This window comes from Phodopus roborovskii, unplaced genomic scaffold (assembly GCF_943737965.1).
Source record: "Phodopus roborovskii unplaced genomic scaffold, PHOROB, whole genome shotgun sequence".
Taxonomy (NCBI): Eukaryota; Metazoa; Chordata; class Mammalia; order Rodentia; family Cricetidae; genus Phodopus; species Phodopus roborovskii.
In genome coordinates, this window is record NW_026126627.1 from 1266497 (window position 1) to 1281066 (window position 14570).

At 47.7% G+C, this 14570-nt stretch overlaps 1 protein-coding gene and 1 pseudogene across 1 annotated transcript in view; both read right to left on the reverse strand.

Moving 5' to 3' along the window:
* Fam107a (family with sequence similarity 107 member A) overlaps window positions 1-14570 on the reverse strand; it is a 243880-nt gene that overhangs the window by 25269 nt on the left and 204041 nt on the right. The window lies entirely within an intron of this gene.
* LOC127238226 (uncharacterized) lies at window positions 5104-5195 on the reverse strand (annotated as a pseudogene).

Consider the following 14570-nt stretch of genomic DNA (forward strand, 5'->3'; position numbering starts at 1 on the left):
TATATCACACCTCAGCTCAACCTCAGCTCACACCTCAGCTCAACCTTAGCTCACACCTCAGCTCAACCTCAGCTCAACCTCAGCCCACACCTCAGCTCAACCTCAGCTCACACCTCAGGTCAACCTCAGCTCACACCTCAGCTCAACCTCAGCTCACACCTCAGCTCAACCTCAGCTCACACCTCAGCCCACACATCAGCCCACACCTCAGGTCAACCTCAGCTCACACCTCAGCTCAACCTCAGCTCACACCTCAGCTCATACCTCAGCCCACACCTCAGCCCACACCTCAGCTCACACCTCAGTCCACACATCAGCCCACACCTCAGCCCACACCTCAGTCCACACCTCAGCTCACACCTCAGCTCAACTTCAGCTCACACCTCAGCTCAACCTCAGCTCACACCTCAGCCCACACCTCAGCTCAACCTCAGCTCAACCTCAGCTCACACCTCAGCCCACACTTCAGCTCAACCTCAGCCCATGCCTCAGCTCAACCTCAGCTCACCAGGAAGCAGTACTGCCCACTTTTAGGGTGTTGCCACATCAAATAATGTAACAAGAGGGCCCCCACATACATGTCCAGAGACTGATCTGATCTGGAAAATTCTACCCAAATGATTCTACACTGTGGAAACTGAGCACCAAAATTTATCAGAGACATGAGCAGAAAAGGGTAGAACTTCAGAGTGTTGTTTTCCTTGAAACCTGGAGGGGCACTATGCCTATGGGTGCATCTTTTTTGTTTAAACTCCCATTCTTCATTAGACTGTAAACATCAAGAGAGCAGAAACTGAGCTTTCTTGGGGACGGGTCTCCCGTGCTTCACACTGATAATTCAGTAACCATAGCAAACATCTGTAACCTCAGGCTGGCACCAGGCTCCTGATAGATATATCTACATTAGTAAGGCCTCAGCTAAGCCTCTTAACAGTCTTTTGAAGAAGGGGAGTGAGATTCCTGTTTAAGCCCCAGGAAGGAAGCTAGTCTTTGGACAAGTTGAACATTGGGACTAGATTTAAGATAATTTGACTCATGCCCCCCGCCCCCCACTGCCCCACTTTCCCCCGTGTGAGGGTATTAGAGTGTGGGGGTCAGAGGACAGCTTTGTGTTGTCGATTCTGGTTTATCGCCTTGTGTTGAGTCAGGGTCACTCTTGTTTCTGTCACGATGTATCCTTCAATCTTTCTGGCCTGCAAGTTTCTAGGCAATTCTTTTGTTTCTGTCCCATCCCACCATATACAGATGCATGCCACCACATTGAACTCAAGATACCAGGCCTGGTGGTGGGGGGCAAACCCCTTTACCCACTGAGCCATCTTACCAGCCCCGCCTTAAACCAGACTCTCAGATTGGCTTGGGACTTACTACCTTCCTGCCTCAGCTTCCTGTGTTTTGAGATTACAGGAACTCGTCCGTGAGATTCAGGAGAGCCATCCTCCCCACTAAGCCAATCTTAAAGGTGGAGTGTTTGTAACTCAAGAGCCCTGACTTCCACTCCACAAAGCACTACTCATTGATGCCACAGCCAGTGTGAGTGCTAGACCCTCAGCATCTTACCTCCACAAAGCTGCCCGAGTGCCTGAGGACATCTGCCAGTCTTTCCTTCTTCTCATGAATGGGAAATCAAACCCAGCAGACCCATTAGAGGGCGGGCACTGCTAGATCTGCTGCCTGACGCTGGGCGGCTTCCGGGGCAGGGACTCATCCAGCTGCTGTTGGGTTCGTAGCCTAGGTGCACAACATAGGCGGAAACCCCCCAGTTCCTGTCCCCAGTGTCTTCTCACAGCTTTTTGAGATCGATTCTTACCACGTACCTCAGGCTGGCTAGGAGCCCATCTCCTCAGCTCCCTCTGGAAGCCCAGAAAACTGCCCTGAAGGATCCTAGGCCGAGTCTCCCTGCCTCAGCTAAGGGGCTGTGAGCTACCATTCCTTTCCACACTGGGTCTTGGTGATCAGGCTGTTTTAGCCTCTTAAACGCTTGCAAAATAGTTACGAGTAATGAGCCACCCCTTGCTGCTGAACAGTCCTGATGTGTATATCCATCTCACCTGAACCCTCATTTTACTGCACCATCTCGTTTCGAGGCTTCATGCATGTTCTGGTAGGTTCCCCCCACTCCACTTTACCTTTTTTGAGGGATTTAAGGGGGTTGAGGCAGAACCTTATTGTACAGTCAAGGCTGGCTTAGCCTCACAATCCTGACTTAGCCTCCAACTGTGTATCCTGCCCAGCTCTTCAGCTTGCCTTGTGTGTCAAGGCTCTTCCTCCCTTCCTCCCTCCCTCCCTCCCTCCCTCCCTCCCTTCCTTCCTTCCTTCCTTCCTCCCTCCCTCCCTCCCTCCCTCCCTCCCTCCCTCCCTCCCTCCCTCCCTTCCTCCCTCCCTCCCTCCCTCCCTTCCTTCCTTCCTTTCTTTCTCCCTTTCTTCCTTCTCTCCCTTCCCCCTGCTTGCCTTCCCTGCCTCCTTTCTCTCTCTCTCTCTCTCTCTCTCTCTCTCTCTCTCTCTCTTTCTAATTTTCATTCTGTCTCTGTCTCTGAGTCTGTCCGTCTGTCCATCTGTCTGTCCCCCTCTGTGTTTGTATTCATGTTTGTGTGAGACTGTAGAACAATGTTCAGTGGTATTTCTCAGGTACTGTCCATCTTGCTTTTTGATACAGTCTCTCACTGTACTGGAGACTGGAAAGTTTCTGCACCCCAATAAGCCTCTCTGCTGATACAGCAATCCAAATCAGATCAAATCAAACTGAATTAGGAAAACCCCACATTTAATGGATACAGCACTCCTGGATGGCCTTCCAGCCCTACAGAGAGGAGACAGGAAAGGGAGGCCAGTTTCTGGGGGGCATTTTAAATACCCTGTGGAAGTGGTCTTGAGCATCTCTGGGGGAGGGGGTCATCATTTGGAGGGCTTTCTGAGATGCAGCAGGGTTTGGAGGGAGATGGGGGAGGGGGCTTGGGATGGGACTTCCACTATAACATCCCAGACTCTTTGGGTCTATGGATGCCAGGGGCTGGGGTGAAACTTCCACCTTAAGAGAGACCATTGCTGATTTGGCCAGACTGGCTGACTAGTAGGCCCCAAGGATCCACTGGCCTCTGCCTCTCCAGGAATGGGAATCACAAATGTGTACCACTATACTCTGCTTTCAGAAACAGCTGCTGAGGTGGCATCCAGGTCCTCATACTTACAGGACCAACACTTTACCAATGGAGCTGCCTTCCTGGGGGACATTTCTAAGTTAGTACATGTTCCATGTACCCTCTTGACACGCCACTATGTGCAATACAGTGTGATGCCCTAGACTTGTGTGTGTGTGTGCTTTTTAGACAATTGCCTTTAGTTGAACATCAAGTTTGTTTTAATTTTTGGCTATTACAAATGATTTTGTTCTATGTGTCCCATGCTTGCCTCTGTTCAAATGCTGGCTTCTCTAGGGTAGATAGTATGAGATGGAAATGATAGACCAAGAAACACATGCATCTAAAATTTTAGCAGCTGTCACCAAAGTACCCTCCAGAATGGTTGGAACACAAGCCATCCCCACTGTTACTATGACTCCCTCATGAACACTGGACGTTTCAGTTGTCTTCTTGGCATTGGGGCATTAGAAGATGGGATAAAGGTTGCCCTTGGCGGGCACAGTAGCACATGGGGAGGGACTAAGGGGGGCTTATGGTATGCTGGTGATGTTCTGCTTCCTTCCTGATCTTAAATATTTTCAGATTATCCAAAGTCATGAAGTGGCCTGCTTGTGAGAGGTGCCCCTTTCTACACGCACGGGCCATCGTGCTGTCTGCATGGCGTTGCTGTTCATAGATGGCTACTCGTCTTCGACAGAGTGGCCAGTGCCACACCGGGGCTGCATCCTTACTTAAGTTTATTTTAATTAAATCGGGTCACACTGGGGAGTTGTGAGACCAGAGGAGAAGAGCTGAAGGCATGAGAACAGACGGCAGAGACGTTACCACGTGGAACAGAGTCCGTCTCTGTGGACCAACCTCTCTTCAGCTCGACCTACTCCAATAGAAAGAACCTAGTGTTAGGATGCATGGCGAACCTTGGCGGTTTCCATGGCAGGTGAGGGTGACTTGGGGGGTGGGGCGGGACAAACATACCAGGCAGACAGAGCTTAAGTGAGAAGTTTTATTAGAAGGGGGGGGGGAGGGGAAGGAAAGAGAAAAGAGATAAAGAGACAGAGGACAGAGACAGAGAGGACAGAAGAGAAGAGGGAGACAGGAAAAGTCCTGTTTGCCCCTGGGGAACAGTGGGAAAGGGGGAATGAAAGAAAGAAGCAGAACAGAGAGCATAAGTGGGCGGGGTCTGACTTTTAAAGGGGTCCTTTGCATCTGCCTGCAGCTAGTAGTCATGGAACCCTGGGCTGACCAGGGTACTGCCTGAGTGCATTTTGCCAGGTGACTGGGCAGGCCAGCATGATGGCTGAATCCTTACACCTGGGACTCAGTTTTCTCACATATAAAATGCGTAAGTAGCTCAGGTTAGTTCTAGGATTAGATGACTGGATACACAGCAGATGGCCCCTAACAAGCACCCTAGAGGCTACTTAATGGTCACATTGTTATCCCCTCCATTACCATTGAACATCAGCTCAACTTTGCTTTCCAGGTAGTTTTGTTCTGCCATTCTGGCCAAGCACACTGGTACTGATTTAAACAAATCTGCTGTGGGAAAAGCATAACCTAACATTAACATCTCCAAGTTTTCCAACCCCGTGCTCCCCAGATGACTCTGTTGTAAATAATTTCTTAAACATCGGCCCAGGAATTGCCTCTGTTTTTTATAAACCAGTGGAAGGATTTTTGATCCATTCTTTGCAAAAGTGCAAATGAGTTAACACTATGTGTGTTGCTCCAAGCAGGCTTTATCACTGAGCAATGTGCCAAGGGTGTCAGTCCATACTGGCAATTCACATTCACCATGCTGTTCACGGTTTATGTAATGTTTGGAGGGGAGATTCATTCATGATTTGTTTTCTGACTCCTTTCTGATGGGAGTTTAGACCCCTCCCTCCCTCCCTCCCTCCCTCCCTCCCTCCCTCCCTCCCTCCCTCTCTATCCCTCTGGTCCTCTGGCCCTTCAACTGTGCAGCTGTGATTCCAGACAGGATGCAAAGGGTAGTGTTGTAGTCTCTTCTCTGGGTGGTGTGGAGAGACTTGCTTCACCCTTCTGCTGGGGTGTGTTTCCTTTTTCCTTTGGAGATGTTGCCTGCCTTCTCCTCTGCTTCCCTTCCTCCTCTTCTCCAGGTCCTCCTTCTCTCCCATACCCACCACCTCCCTTCTTGAGCTGCGATGGGGCTGCCATGCTGTGTTAGTCTCTTAAGCACATGTTAACTGTGGGAAGGCAGGAAATGTCACTTGCTTTTTTTCATTCTTTGAAGGGGTTTCTACTTCCCTGCTCTCCAGTACTTTGTGGAACTCAGCAATTCCTTTAATGATTTTGAAAACCTACTGGAAGCAGCTATTTGGCTGAGGGGTGCCATTTTAAGGGAACACTAGATTCAGACTCCTGTACCAAATTTGTGCCCAGTGACCTGCCAGCAGCCTTAGCATGAGCCTGGGGGTTGGGCTGGTTCATTTCACTGACTCTGGGAAGAAGAGGCTGGCCTTTTGCTTATTTTTCAGTCATGAAGCTGACATGTGTCTTTCTGCACATGGGCAATTGTACTCACCCAGAGGAAACTGTTACCTAGTGGAATTCCTGGGCCAATGGCTGGAGGGTTTTCAACTGTGATAGATCTTGACCTGAGTATAGGCTTATTTTAAACCTCTCAGGAGCATTGAACTTAAAAAGCAATGTTCTGGTGAGTTCTGAAAAGATTCCTCAAGTCATGCTAATAATCACTCCTGGAATGTCTTTGTTGGGTGGATTTGAAATTCAGGAGAAAACAGATTTTCTTTAAGCAGGTCCAGTTTCTGCCATCCCTATGGGGTAGGCATGCTGGGGTAGGCATGCGGATGGGGTGGGGTGCTTGGTGAGAGGTGTGTGGAGGCCAAGCAACTGAATCCTCACTAATCCTAGCTCAGGAGGTCTTTAGGGCTGGGGTGAAAAACCTACAGCCTGGGCCCTTATCCAGCAGGAAGTAGAGATTTGCAAGATTATGAAACAACACCCCAGGGAGCTACTGAGTCCACGGCTCTGCACAGGGAGGAGGGAGGGGAGGAGATAACCAGAGGGGCCGTGCCAGTGTGGGACAAGGGCAGCCATCAGCATCTTGGCCTCCTCAGAAACCAAGGGAAAATATACATTCTCTAGCAACAGTAGTACGTTATCTTCCTCCTATCAGACTGGCCAATATGGAAACATAATGACCCTCAGTGTTAGAGAGGATTTGGGGAGCATTCTGCTCTACTCCAGGAGGGAATGTTAAACGTGTGACCATCCCGCTAGACATGTGGTGAGAGCCCCACGAGCCAGCATCCCAATGCCTGCGCTGTTCTATTTCTAGGAATTCAGTTTGAAGAATTAAGCTATGTACAGAGACACATGGTCAAGCATGTTCACCAGCCGACATTGTTCATAATAACAAGATTGGGGTGGGGGAATTGCTCAGTCTGTGACCCAGAGAGGTTGAAGTAACTTGCCCCAAATCACTCAGCTAATAAGACCAGGGTTTGGAGTTCAGATCTGAAGCTATGCCATCAGTTCCCAGGCTAGATTGCTTATTATTCCACGGAAGGAAATGGGGCGGCAAGTATGGGTGGGGATCCTCCCAGGGTTTACACCCTTCCAGGAGCACTTGCTCCAGTACTCTGTTCTTTCCAGCACCTCAGTTGGCAAGTGGTGGCCAGGGGGACTTTGGAGCAGGGGCTTTTGTACTTGTGTGAGGTCCCTGGAAGTAGCTTTGCTGAAGGAACTGGTTGCTGAGACACTTCCTCCCAAAAATTTCCTTTGGAAAATGAGCTCAGGCTCTGCTCATAGCCCGGCATTGTTTCTCCCAGAGAAACACATCCCACATCCCATTATGGGTTCCCCACGAGGTGTGGGCAGCAGATCCAATCCCTTCTCTAACCGTTTCTTTCTGGTCCTAGCTCAGAGCTTCTCTTGGGACATGCTAGCACATTCAGACTCCTCAAGGGTAAGCACCATTTGAGGCAATCTACCTGCACCACCGCTCCATAAATGAAGAAAGCAAGGCATGGCGGAGGGACTCACATTGTGAGCAGCAGCAGAGGCCGCCATCTCTCTGTTGCACATGATGGCTCCTGTAGGCCTGCACAGTTAGCAGGGACTGAGTATGTGAAGCATTTCAAAGTGATCACAGGAAGAGACAGTTGTTTCACTGATGTGGAAACAAGCAGCTGACATTTATTGCGAGTCTATTACGCATCTTTTTGCTTGTGAGCCTGGCCTATAATGGCCGAGCCAGCCCCTGGGTCATAGCTTTAGGATATGCAAACTCTGGCCTCAGGGTCACTTTGGCATCAGTGTCTAATGGCTTTTTTGTTTGTTTGTTTGTTTGGATGAAGGATCATATTGTCTTGCTTCTCTGTGTGTCTAGGACAGGTTGATTGTATACTGGACATTGTTTAGAGTCTGGATTCTGGTATTTTCCTGAGAAAAGTGTTAAATATTGTCTTAGCAGGCAGTAAAATTTCTAGGTAATTCCATGGGCTGCTTTCTCATTTATCTAATGGGGACTATAGTCAGTTTTGTTGGGGAGGATTTCCGCAAAGCGCTGGCTATTTCTCAAGTTCTTCAGACTGGGCTCAGCAGGCTTTCCCTTCCAAGGGTCCTGAGGGATTTGGTGTCGCTGCAGCTGCAGCATGCCCTTGTTTCCTTTTGGTGCAGCAGCCTTCCTGGTAGCCTAGCTCGTGCCTGTGAGCCATGTCCTCGTGTCTGCCTCCACTGCCTGACCTTGAGTATCTCCGGTCACCTCTGAGCTGCTTATCCCGGCTTAACCTCAGCCGGTTCTCCTGTGCCCTAGGCAAGACTTTGTGGGGCACATGGGCCCCTGTAGACTCTTCAGACCACCTCCTTTTGTGTGTGTTTAACTAATGTCCCATATGAGTGTGATGTGTATGTGAAGGTCAGAGTATAATCCGAGGTGTCACTTCATAGGCACCATCATGGCCTCTCATTGTCCTAGGCTGACTGGCTAATGAGCACCAGGGATCCAGCCTTCTTCGTCTTCTGGGATTGCAAATGTAAACATCCAGGCCAAGGATTTCTCTCTCTCTCTCTCTCTCTCTCTCTCTCTCTCTCTCTCTCTCTCTCTCTCTCCCTTCCTTTCTCCCTTCCTTCCTTCCTTCCTTCTTTTCTTTCTTTTAAATGTGGATCTGGACGTTTAACTAGTCACAGAGCAGGGATTTTAGCAACGAGCTGTCTTCCCGGCTCCAGCTCCATGTTTGTTTTCTGCCCCATTTACCAGCTATAGTGTCTTACCTAGGTCTCATGACCTCCACTATCCCTAAACATTCCAGAATGAACCCTTTCTTATCCTTGAAATGAGCAGCAGCAGTAACAGGTTAGTGGTCCTAAGCACCAGGCACCTCTTGGCTTTCAAACCTGTGGGGGGTGGGGGATGGGGGATGGAGAGTGTTTTCCAGAGGGACAGCGGGTGGCTCAGAGACTGTGCCACCTGCCCCAAGGCTCAAAGTTGGCAAATGGCCAACCTGCACTTGCTTCCTGTGCCTACAAGAAGTCACTTCTTCTTCAGCATCCAAACTTGGGTGCTTCTCCGTCACTCCAGGCTCCCTTGGGTGAGGTTAGGGGGCTGAGGTAAGGGGTGAGGTATGGAGGTGAGGTATTGGGGTGAAGTTGGGGGGTGAGGTATGGGAGTGAGGTATAGAGGTAGGTAAGAGGGACAATGGGATCTCTAGAATGGGACAAAGGCAGGAAAATCATCCATGAAGCTCTGCTCAGATCTTGTTTCATCAAGCAAGATCACATTTCCTCCATTCTGGCGCCATGAGCAGGGCAGAGGAGCGGGCAGGCAGCCACTTCCCTGGTTATTCAAGTAGAAAATTACAGGTGCCCCAAATAGCCTGGGCATTCTTTTATTAATGAATACGCAGGGGTGGGGCTGGCATGGGGCTGGTGTTGCCTTCACCTCTTTCCATTGGCTGCTTTCCCAAGAACTTCGGGGACCCATCTCTCCGAGTTTTCTGAGGAGCTGGGGCCTATGTCAAGGTTACAGTGGGTATTTCTTCACAGTTTGATCCTGGAGAAAGGGGAGGCATGGCCTCACCCTACAAGAAAATGAGGGCCTCTGGTTCTAATAAGAAAGAAAGAAAGAATCCCAGACTCACAGAAACCAGTTCTCTTGATTATGGTATTAATACTCACTCATTATAGACAATGAAGAGACAATATAGGCAAAATAATACAAAATGAGCATTCATCCTGACTCCTGCTCTTTCTCAGTTAACAAGGCCAGGATTAAGGCCAGCCCACGCTTCCTCTAGACACACATGGAGTGGGGCAGGCAAAACTTTGGCAGCAGGCTGGTGTTGTATGCCAGAGTGTGCCACTGAACAGTGGTAGCATTGCTTCTGCCGTACTAACCCAAACAGGAAGATGTGCACCCCTTAGACAGTTCCTTATAGTATTACTCCAACATTCTTTGAGACAGGGTCTCTACCTGGCCTGGAGCTAGCCAAGTAGGCTAGACTGGCTAGTCGCCGAGACTCGGGGGTCATCCTGTCTTCACCTTCCCAATGCTGAGACTACGAGCGTGCAGCACAGCCGTGTGCCCAGTATTTCTACGTGAGTCCTGGGGCTTGAGCTCAGTCCTCAGGAGGCAAGCCACGCTGCTGGCTAAGCAATCTCCCCAATCTCAGCTCACCTCCTAGGTCAGTGTCGTGTTGTACGTTGGCAGACTCACATTGCCTGCTATAAGAAATAAAATCTTATGGTTCCCATTCAAAATAAAAGCACTGTGAATCGGCTTAAGTCAAACTACAGATAAATAAGAAAAGCTGGGCCCTGATGGTAGCTAAACTAGCTACCCCAACCCAAACTGTTAGTCTAGCACCCCCCTGCCCAACTACAAGTTTAGAGAGTTTGCCTGAAGACTTGTGGGTGTGTCAAGGCCATATGCTTGGCAAGCTTTACAGTGGAGAGATGAACACACATATGGTCTTTGTTGAGGAAATGACAGAGGTTCAGGGAACATAAGACCTAGATGATGTGAAAGACTGTGTCCTCCTGTTTCCTCAGCCAATGAGGAAAGAGAGGAAGGGACCTGATTCAGGACCGGAAAAGCTGTCTCCTGCTCAATCAGTGTGCCCACCACTCTGGGCAGACACTTGGCTTTGCAGAGAAGTAAAACAGGCTGTCTGGTTTTTGATACTGTCTCCCTCCGTTGCTCTTATTAGTGAGCGGTCATCATTGCTCTTCACACAGCCACCAGTGAGCTGCTTGGCCAGATAAAAACAACAATAGGATGTAGCTGTCTGTGGAGCTCCTGCTGGGTTCTTTATTTAGTGCTTGGTGGGTTCTAGTAAACTGCTTACAGAGTGTCAGGAGTGGTCTTTGTGGGGCTGCAATCGGAGCCAGCTGAGCGACCCCAAGTTCATACCTGAGTGGGGGAGTATGGATGAGAGAAAGGCTAGCTATATATAATAAAGACAGAGAGACAGAGTAAAGGTCAGGAGGGCAAATCAGTCAATACTGAAATATTTTTCACCACTCTTATATACCTTAACCAAAAAGAGGAACACAGTATCATATATATGGAACAAACAGACTTTTCTTCCTCACTTATTCTAAGGGTTCAGTAACCACACCTTAGCTTCAACTTCTCCTTCCTTAGCCTTGAGAGTCAGGAGTAGCCACATCTCAGACTCAGGTCTGTTGACAGCCAAACATCCTACTGTAGCCACACCTTTGATCTTTAGGTCTTATGACTTGCTGAGGACAGCTTTGAACTCTCTGTCCTCATGCCAAGATGGAGTGCAGCCATCTTTATGGGTACCCACAATAGAGAGGGAAGCTGAGGCTGAGACATAGAGGTAGCCAAGGTCACAAGGCTTCCACAGTGGAAGTGTGCCTGATGAACAGGTTCCTGATGATATGCTGATACAAGTCTAGCCTCTGCCCTTGGGGTACAGTGCCAGCTTTGAGCCTGTGCTCTAGCTTCCAACCCTTCGACCTCTGACCCTGTGCCTTCTCCTACAGTGTTCCACAGCCTCTGCCTCCTGGTTGAGCTGCTCAAGGTCTCCAGAGTGTCATCAAAGCTCCTATCCTTGGCTTTGGCTCTGAGAGCTCCACTCATCTCGATTGTCTGGCTTATTCTTCCAGATGCAGCTGAGATGGGCATTCCTCTAGAGACATTTTCTGATGACCTCTCTCTAAGATTATGTAAAACTAGGCTATTACCTCCATGGAAGGGTTGAGCCAAAGGCCTCTCAGAGAGACCAGCCCCACCCAGCACTCCAGGAGCTTAGCCTTTAGGGCTGACAAGTCTTTGCCCCCGGAATGGTTCAGAGACTTGGCTAGCTATAAGAAAGCATTGGTTTTTGCGGCCTGCTTAAGTCTACTGGTCACGGACACCCTCAGACAGCCTTTGCTTGAGGTAGTGTGATTCCCTGCAGCCTATGTTTCTGGTGGCCCAGCCAGATGAGTGCCCACTAGCTACAGCAGGTGGCCCAAACCTGAGAAGTTTTCCCTCTCCATAAGACATTCCTGGAAAGAATACCAATAGCTTCCAGACAAATAAATAGACTCCTGAGCTTCGATGCTGAGCTTGCCAACTCGTGTAGAAACAGAGAGAATGTGTTGGGGAAAGGTACCTAGGCCAGAGGCCAACCTCAGGAGCCATTCACCTTGCTTTCTCTTTTTTTGAGACAGATCCTCTCGCTGGGCCCTGGAGCTTACAGATTTGGCTGGACTGGCTAGTAAACCCCCAGGATCCTCCTGTCTCCATGCACACTAACTGGCTTTTTATGCATGTGTTGGACCTCAAATTCTGGTCCTCATGCCCATGCAAGCAAGCATTTTTCTGACTGGATTACCTCCCCAGCCTGTTCATTTCCCTCTAAATTTACCTTCAGGAGTGATTGGCCCATTGGGCTCTCCTTTTCCTCAGTAGTGTCCCTGCTGAATTTTGATACCAGACTTATTTTATGATCATGGAGTGAAGTGAGAAGTGGCCCATTGGTTACTACCGTCTGGAAAATTTTGTATAAAACCTGGTTAATGAATTCCCTTAAGGTTTAGGGAATTATGGCCTAAAGTTAATGGCCTAATGGTTTCTCTATAATAGATTATTTCATGATTCAATTTCTTCAAATTATCTATTAATTATCCAGGTTTCTATTTCTTTTTAGTCCAGTTTTGTTCAATAATATTTTCTAAACATTTCTAGAAAGTTAAAAAAAATTCAGGCTAAGGGCCTGGCATAGTGACACATACTTTAATCTCAGCACTTGGGAGGCAGAAGCAGGTGGTTTCTGTGAGTTCAAGGCCAGCCTTGTAGAGGGAAAAAAGTCCTCATGAACACAGACAAACACTGGAGAAGCCAGGAAAAGTTAAACGTGCATCTTATCTCTCTAAAGGAAGAAAATATATGGGGAAGAATGTAGTTTATAGCCTGGTGATCCTTTGCTATCCATTGAGCCAGGCTTAGTCCATATTCCCCCCCAGAATATAGGCTTTACTTATCCCAGACCCTAAATCTTGAGCATCACTTTTAGGCCATAAGACCCAGAGTGATGTGACTTGTACATTACAAAAGCGTAAGTACTTCTATGTTATCTTAGGGCCAGGCCAATCCTGACTCCCATAGACATGTTCACCTCTGATTCTCCTTAGACCTTAATTGGGGCACTGTCTCTGAGCCCACAATATCCATCTGTGTGAAAGAAGCCAGATGTACTTTGTAAACAATCTCACTGTAAACATGTCTTAAATTTGTTGTGCACTTGGGACTGAGTTAATTGTTACCAGAGAATGCTTTCTTAAAATTGTTCTGTGTGTGAACATGGCTAAAGTAAATGACCTGGTATCAGACTCTCAAAAGTTTGAACCAGTAGCAGCTGACTGAGTCACATCAACCAAGTGTCATTCTTACCTTACCTGGATCATATTCCTGCCAGCCATAAAGCTGTCAGGGACCCCCACCACAGCCTGATCTACATGGCAAGCTCCAGGACAGCCAGGGCCACATAAGGAGACCTTTGTCATAATGCTTGTTTTCCAGTCTTTAGTTTCTACAATGCTTGCTCTTCAGATGGCCACTCTTGCCTCTACCTACCTGTCTGTCTGTCTATCTACCTATCTATATATCTATTTTTGCTAACTCCTTACTTTGTATACTTCACTAATTTCAGATTTCTGTATTAATTTAAGGCTGTAGACTTCCCCTTTAATGTTATTGCAGCTAAATCCCATAAGTTTCAGTGTATAGCAATTTTATTATTTAGCCTAAAGATTTTCTTGACATCTTCTTTGATTAATTTTTTTTCTAGGTAAGCTTTCTCTGTGTAGCTCTGTCTGTCCTGGAACTCATGTTGTAGACCAGGCCTGGCCTTGAACTCACAGAGGTCAGACTATGCTTTCCAAGTTCTGTGATTAAAGGCATGTGCCACCACCACCCAGCTTCTTTTCCAAACACATTTCCTTGCTCTTGTTTCTTTATTTGTTTCTTACTAACTTTTACTTGTGCCATAAACACACACAATGGTGTGAATGAATAATATTGAATCTTCGGTATCTAGATTTGTTTTATAACCTATGATATGGTCAACATTTGCAAATACTCTATTGGTTTTAGAAAAAAAAAAAAAGAACAACCTAAAAGTTTCAAACCACCCCTTTTAAATCAAACATGTTACTTAAAAAATAAAGAAAAACTCACAATGAGACCCCAGTAATAAAGCCACCAGGTTCACAAAAGCAGAAAAAGTTTAAAGTACACACTGTGAATAGGGAGGTGGGCGGCCAGTGATGTGGCCATGGATGGTGGATTTGGATGTTTTTAACCAGTTTGGTTTCATGTGTGTGTGAGAAGGGGTGTGCCCCCAGGTTTCTAGAATCTCACCTGAGAGACCCAGGAATGTGTGTAGGAAAGCTCATACCTAACATCCTAGGGATACCCAAATGTGCGACAACCATGTATGGTCAGGTTACACAGTGGAGAAGATTCGTCCCAGGCACAGTACAACACTGACAAATCTCAGGAATATGATATTAAATGAAAAAAGCAGGTGGTGGGAAGTGGCACCCATTTGTTGCATTCATGTTAAAGCTGGAATGGGAAGAGGGTAGAACTCTGGGATTATGTGACAGTGGCCAGGAAAGTGGTGACACCTGTCAGGGATGGGGAGGAAAGGCCCAGGCATCTTTCTGGGCCACAATCAGCTGTTTGCTTTAGAAGGTGGTTGGGTCCACGCTTTGTTGCCCCTTGTGTGCCTATACATTTTCTTAATATCTTTTATAGGTTCTTAACTGTTGTAATAATTTTTAAAAACTCACAGTTATAAGAAAGCATTTTAGACTTTACTCACTCACAAATAGTCTTTGAGGAAGAAAGAAACAGACTTGCAAGGAACAGTGTGCCATTCATCCTCTGGCCCTGAAATCTTGTATTCAGTTACCGAAAAGGACCCATGT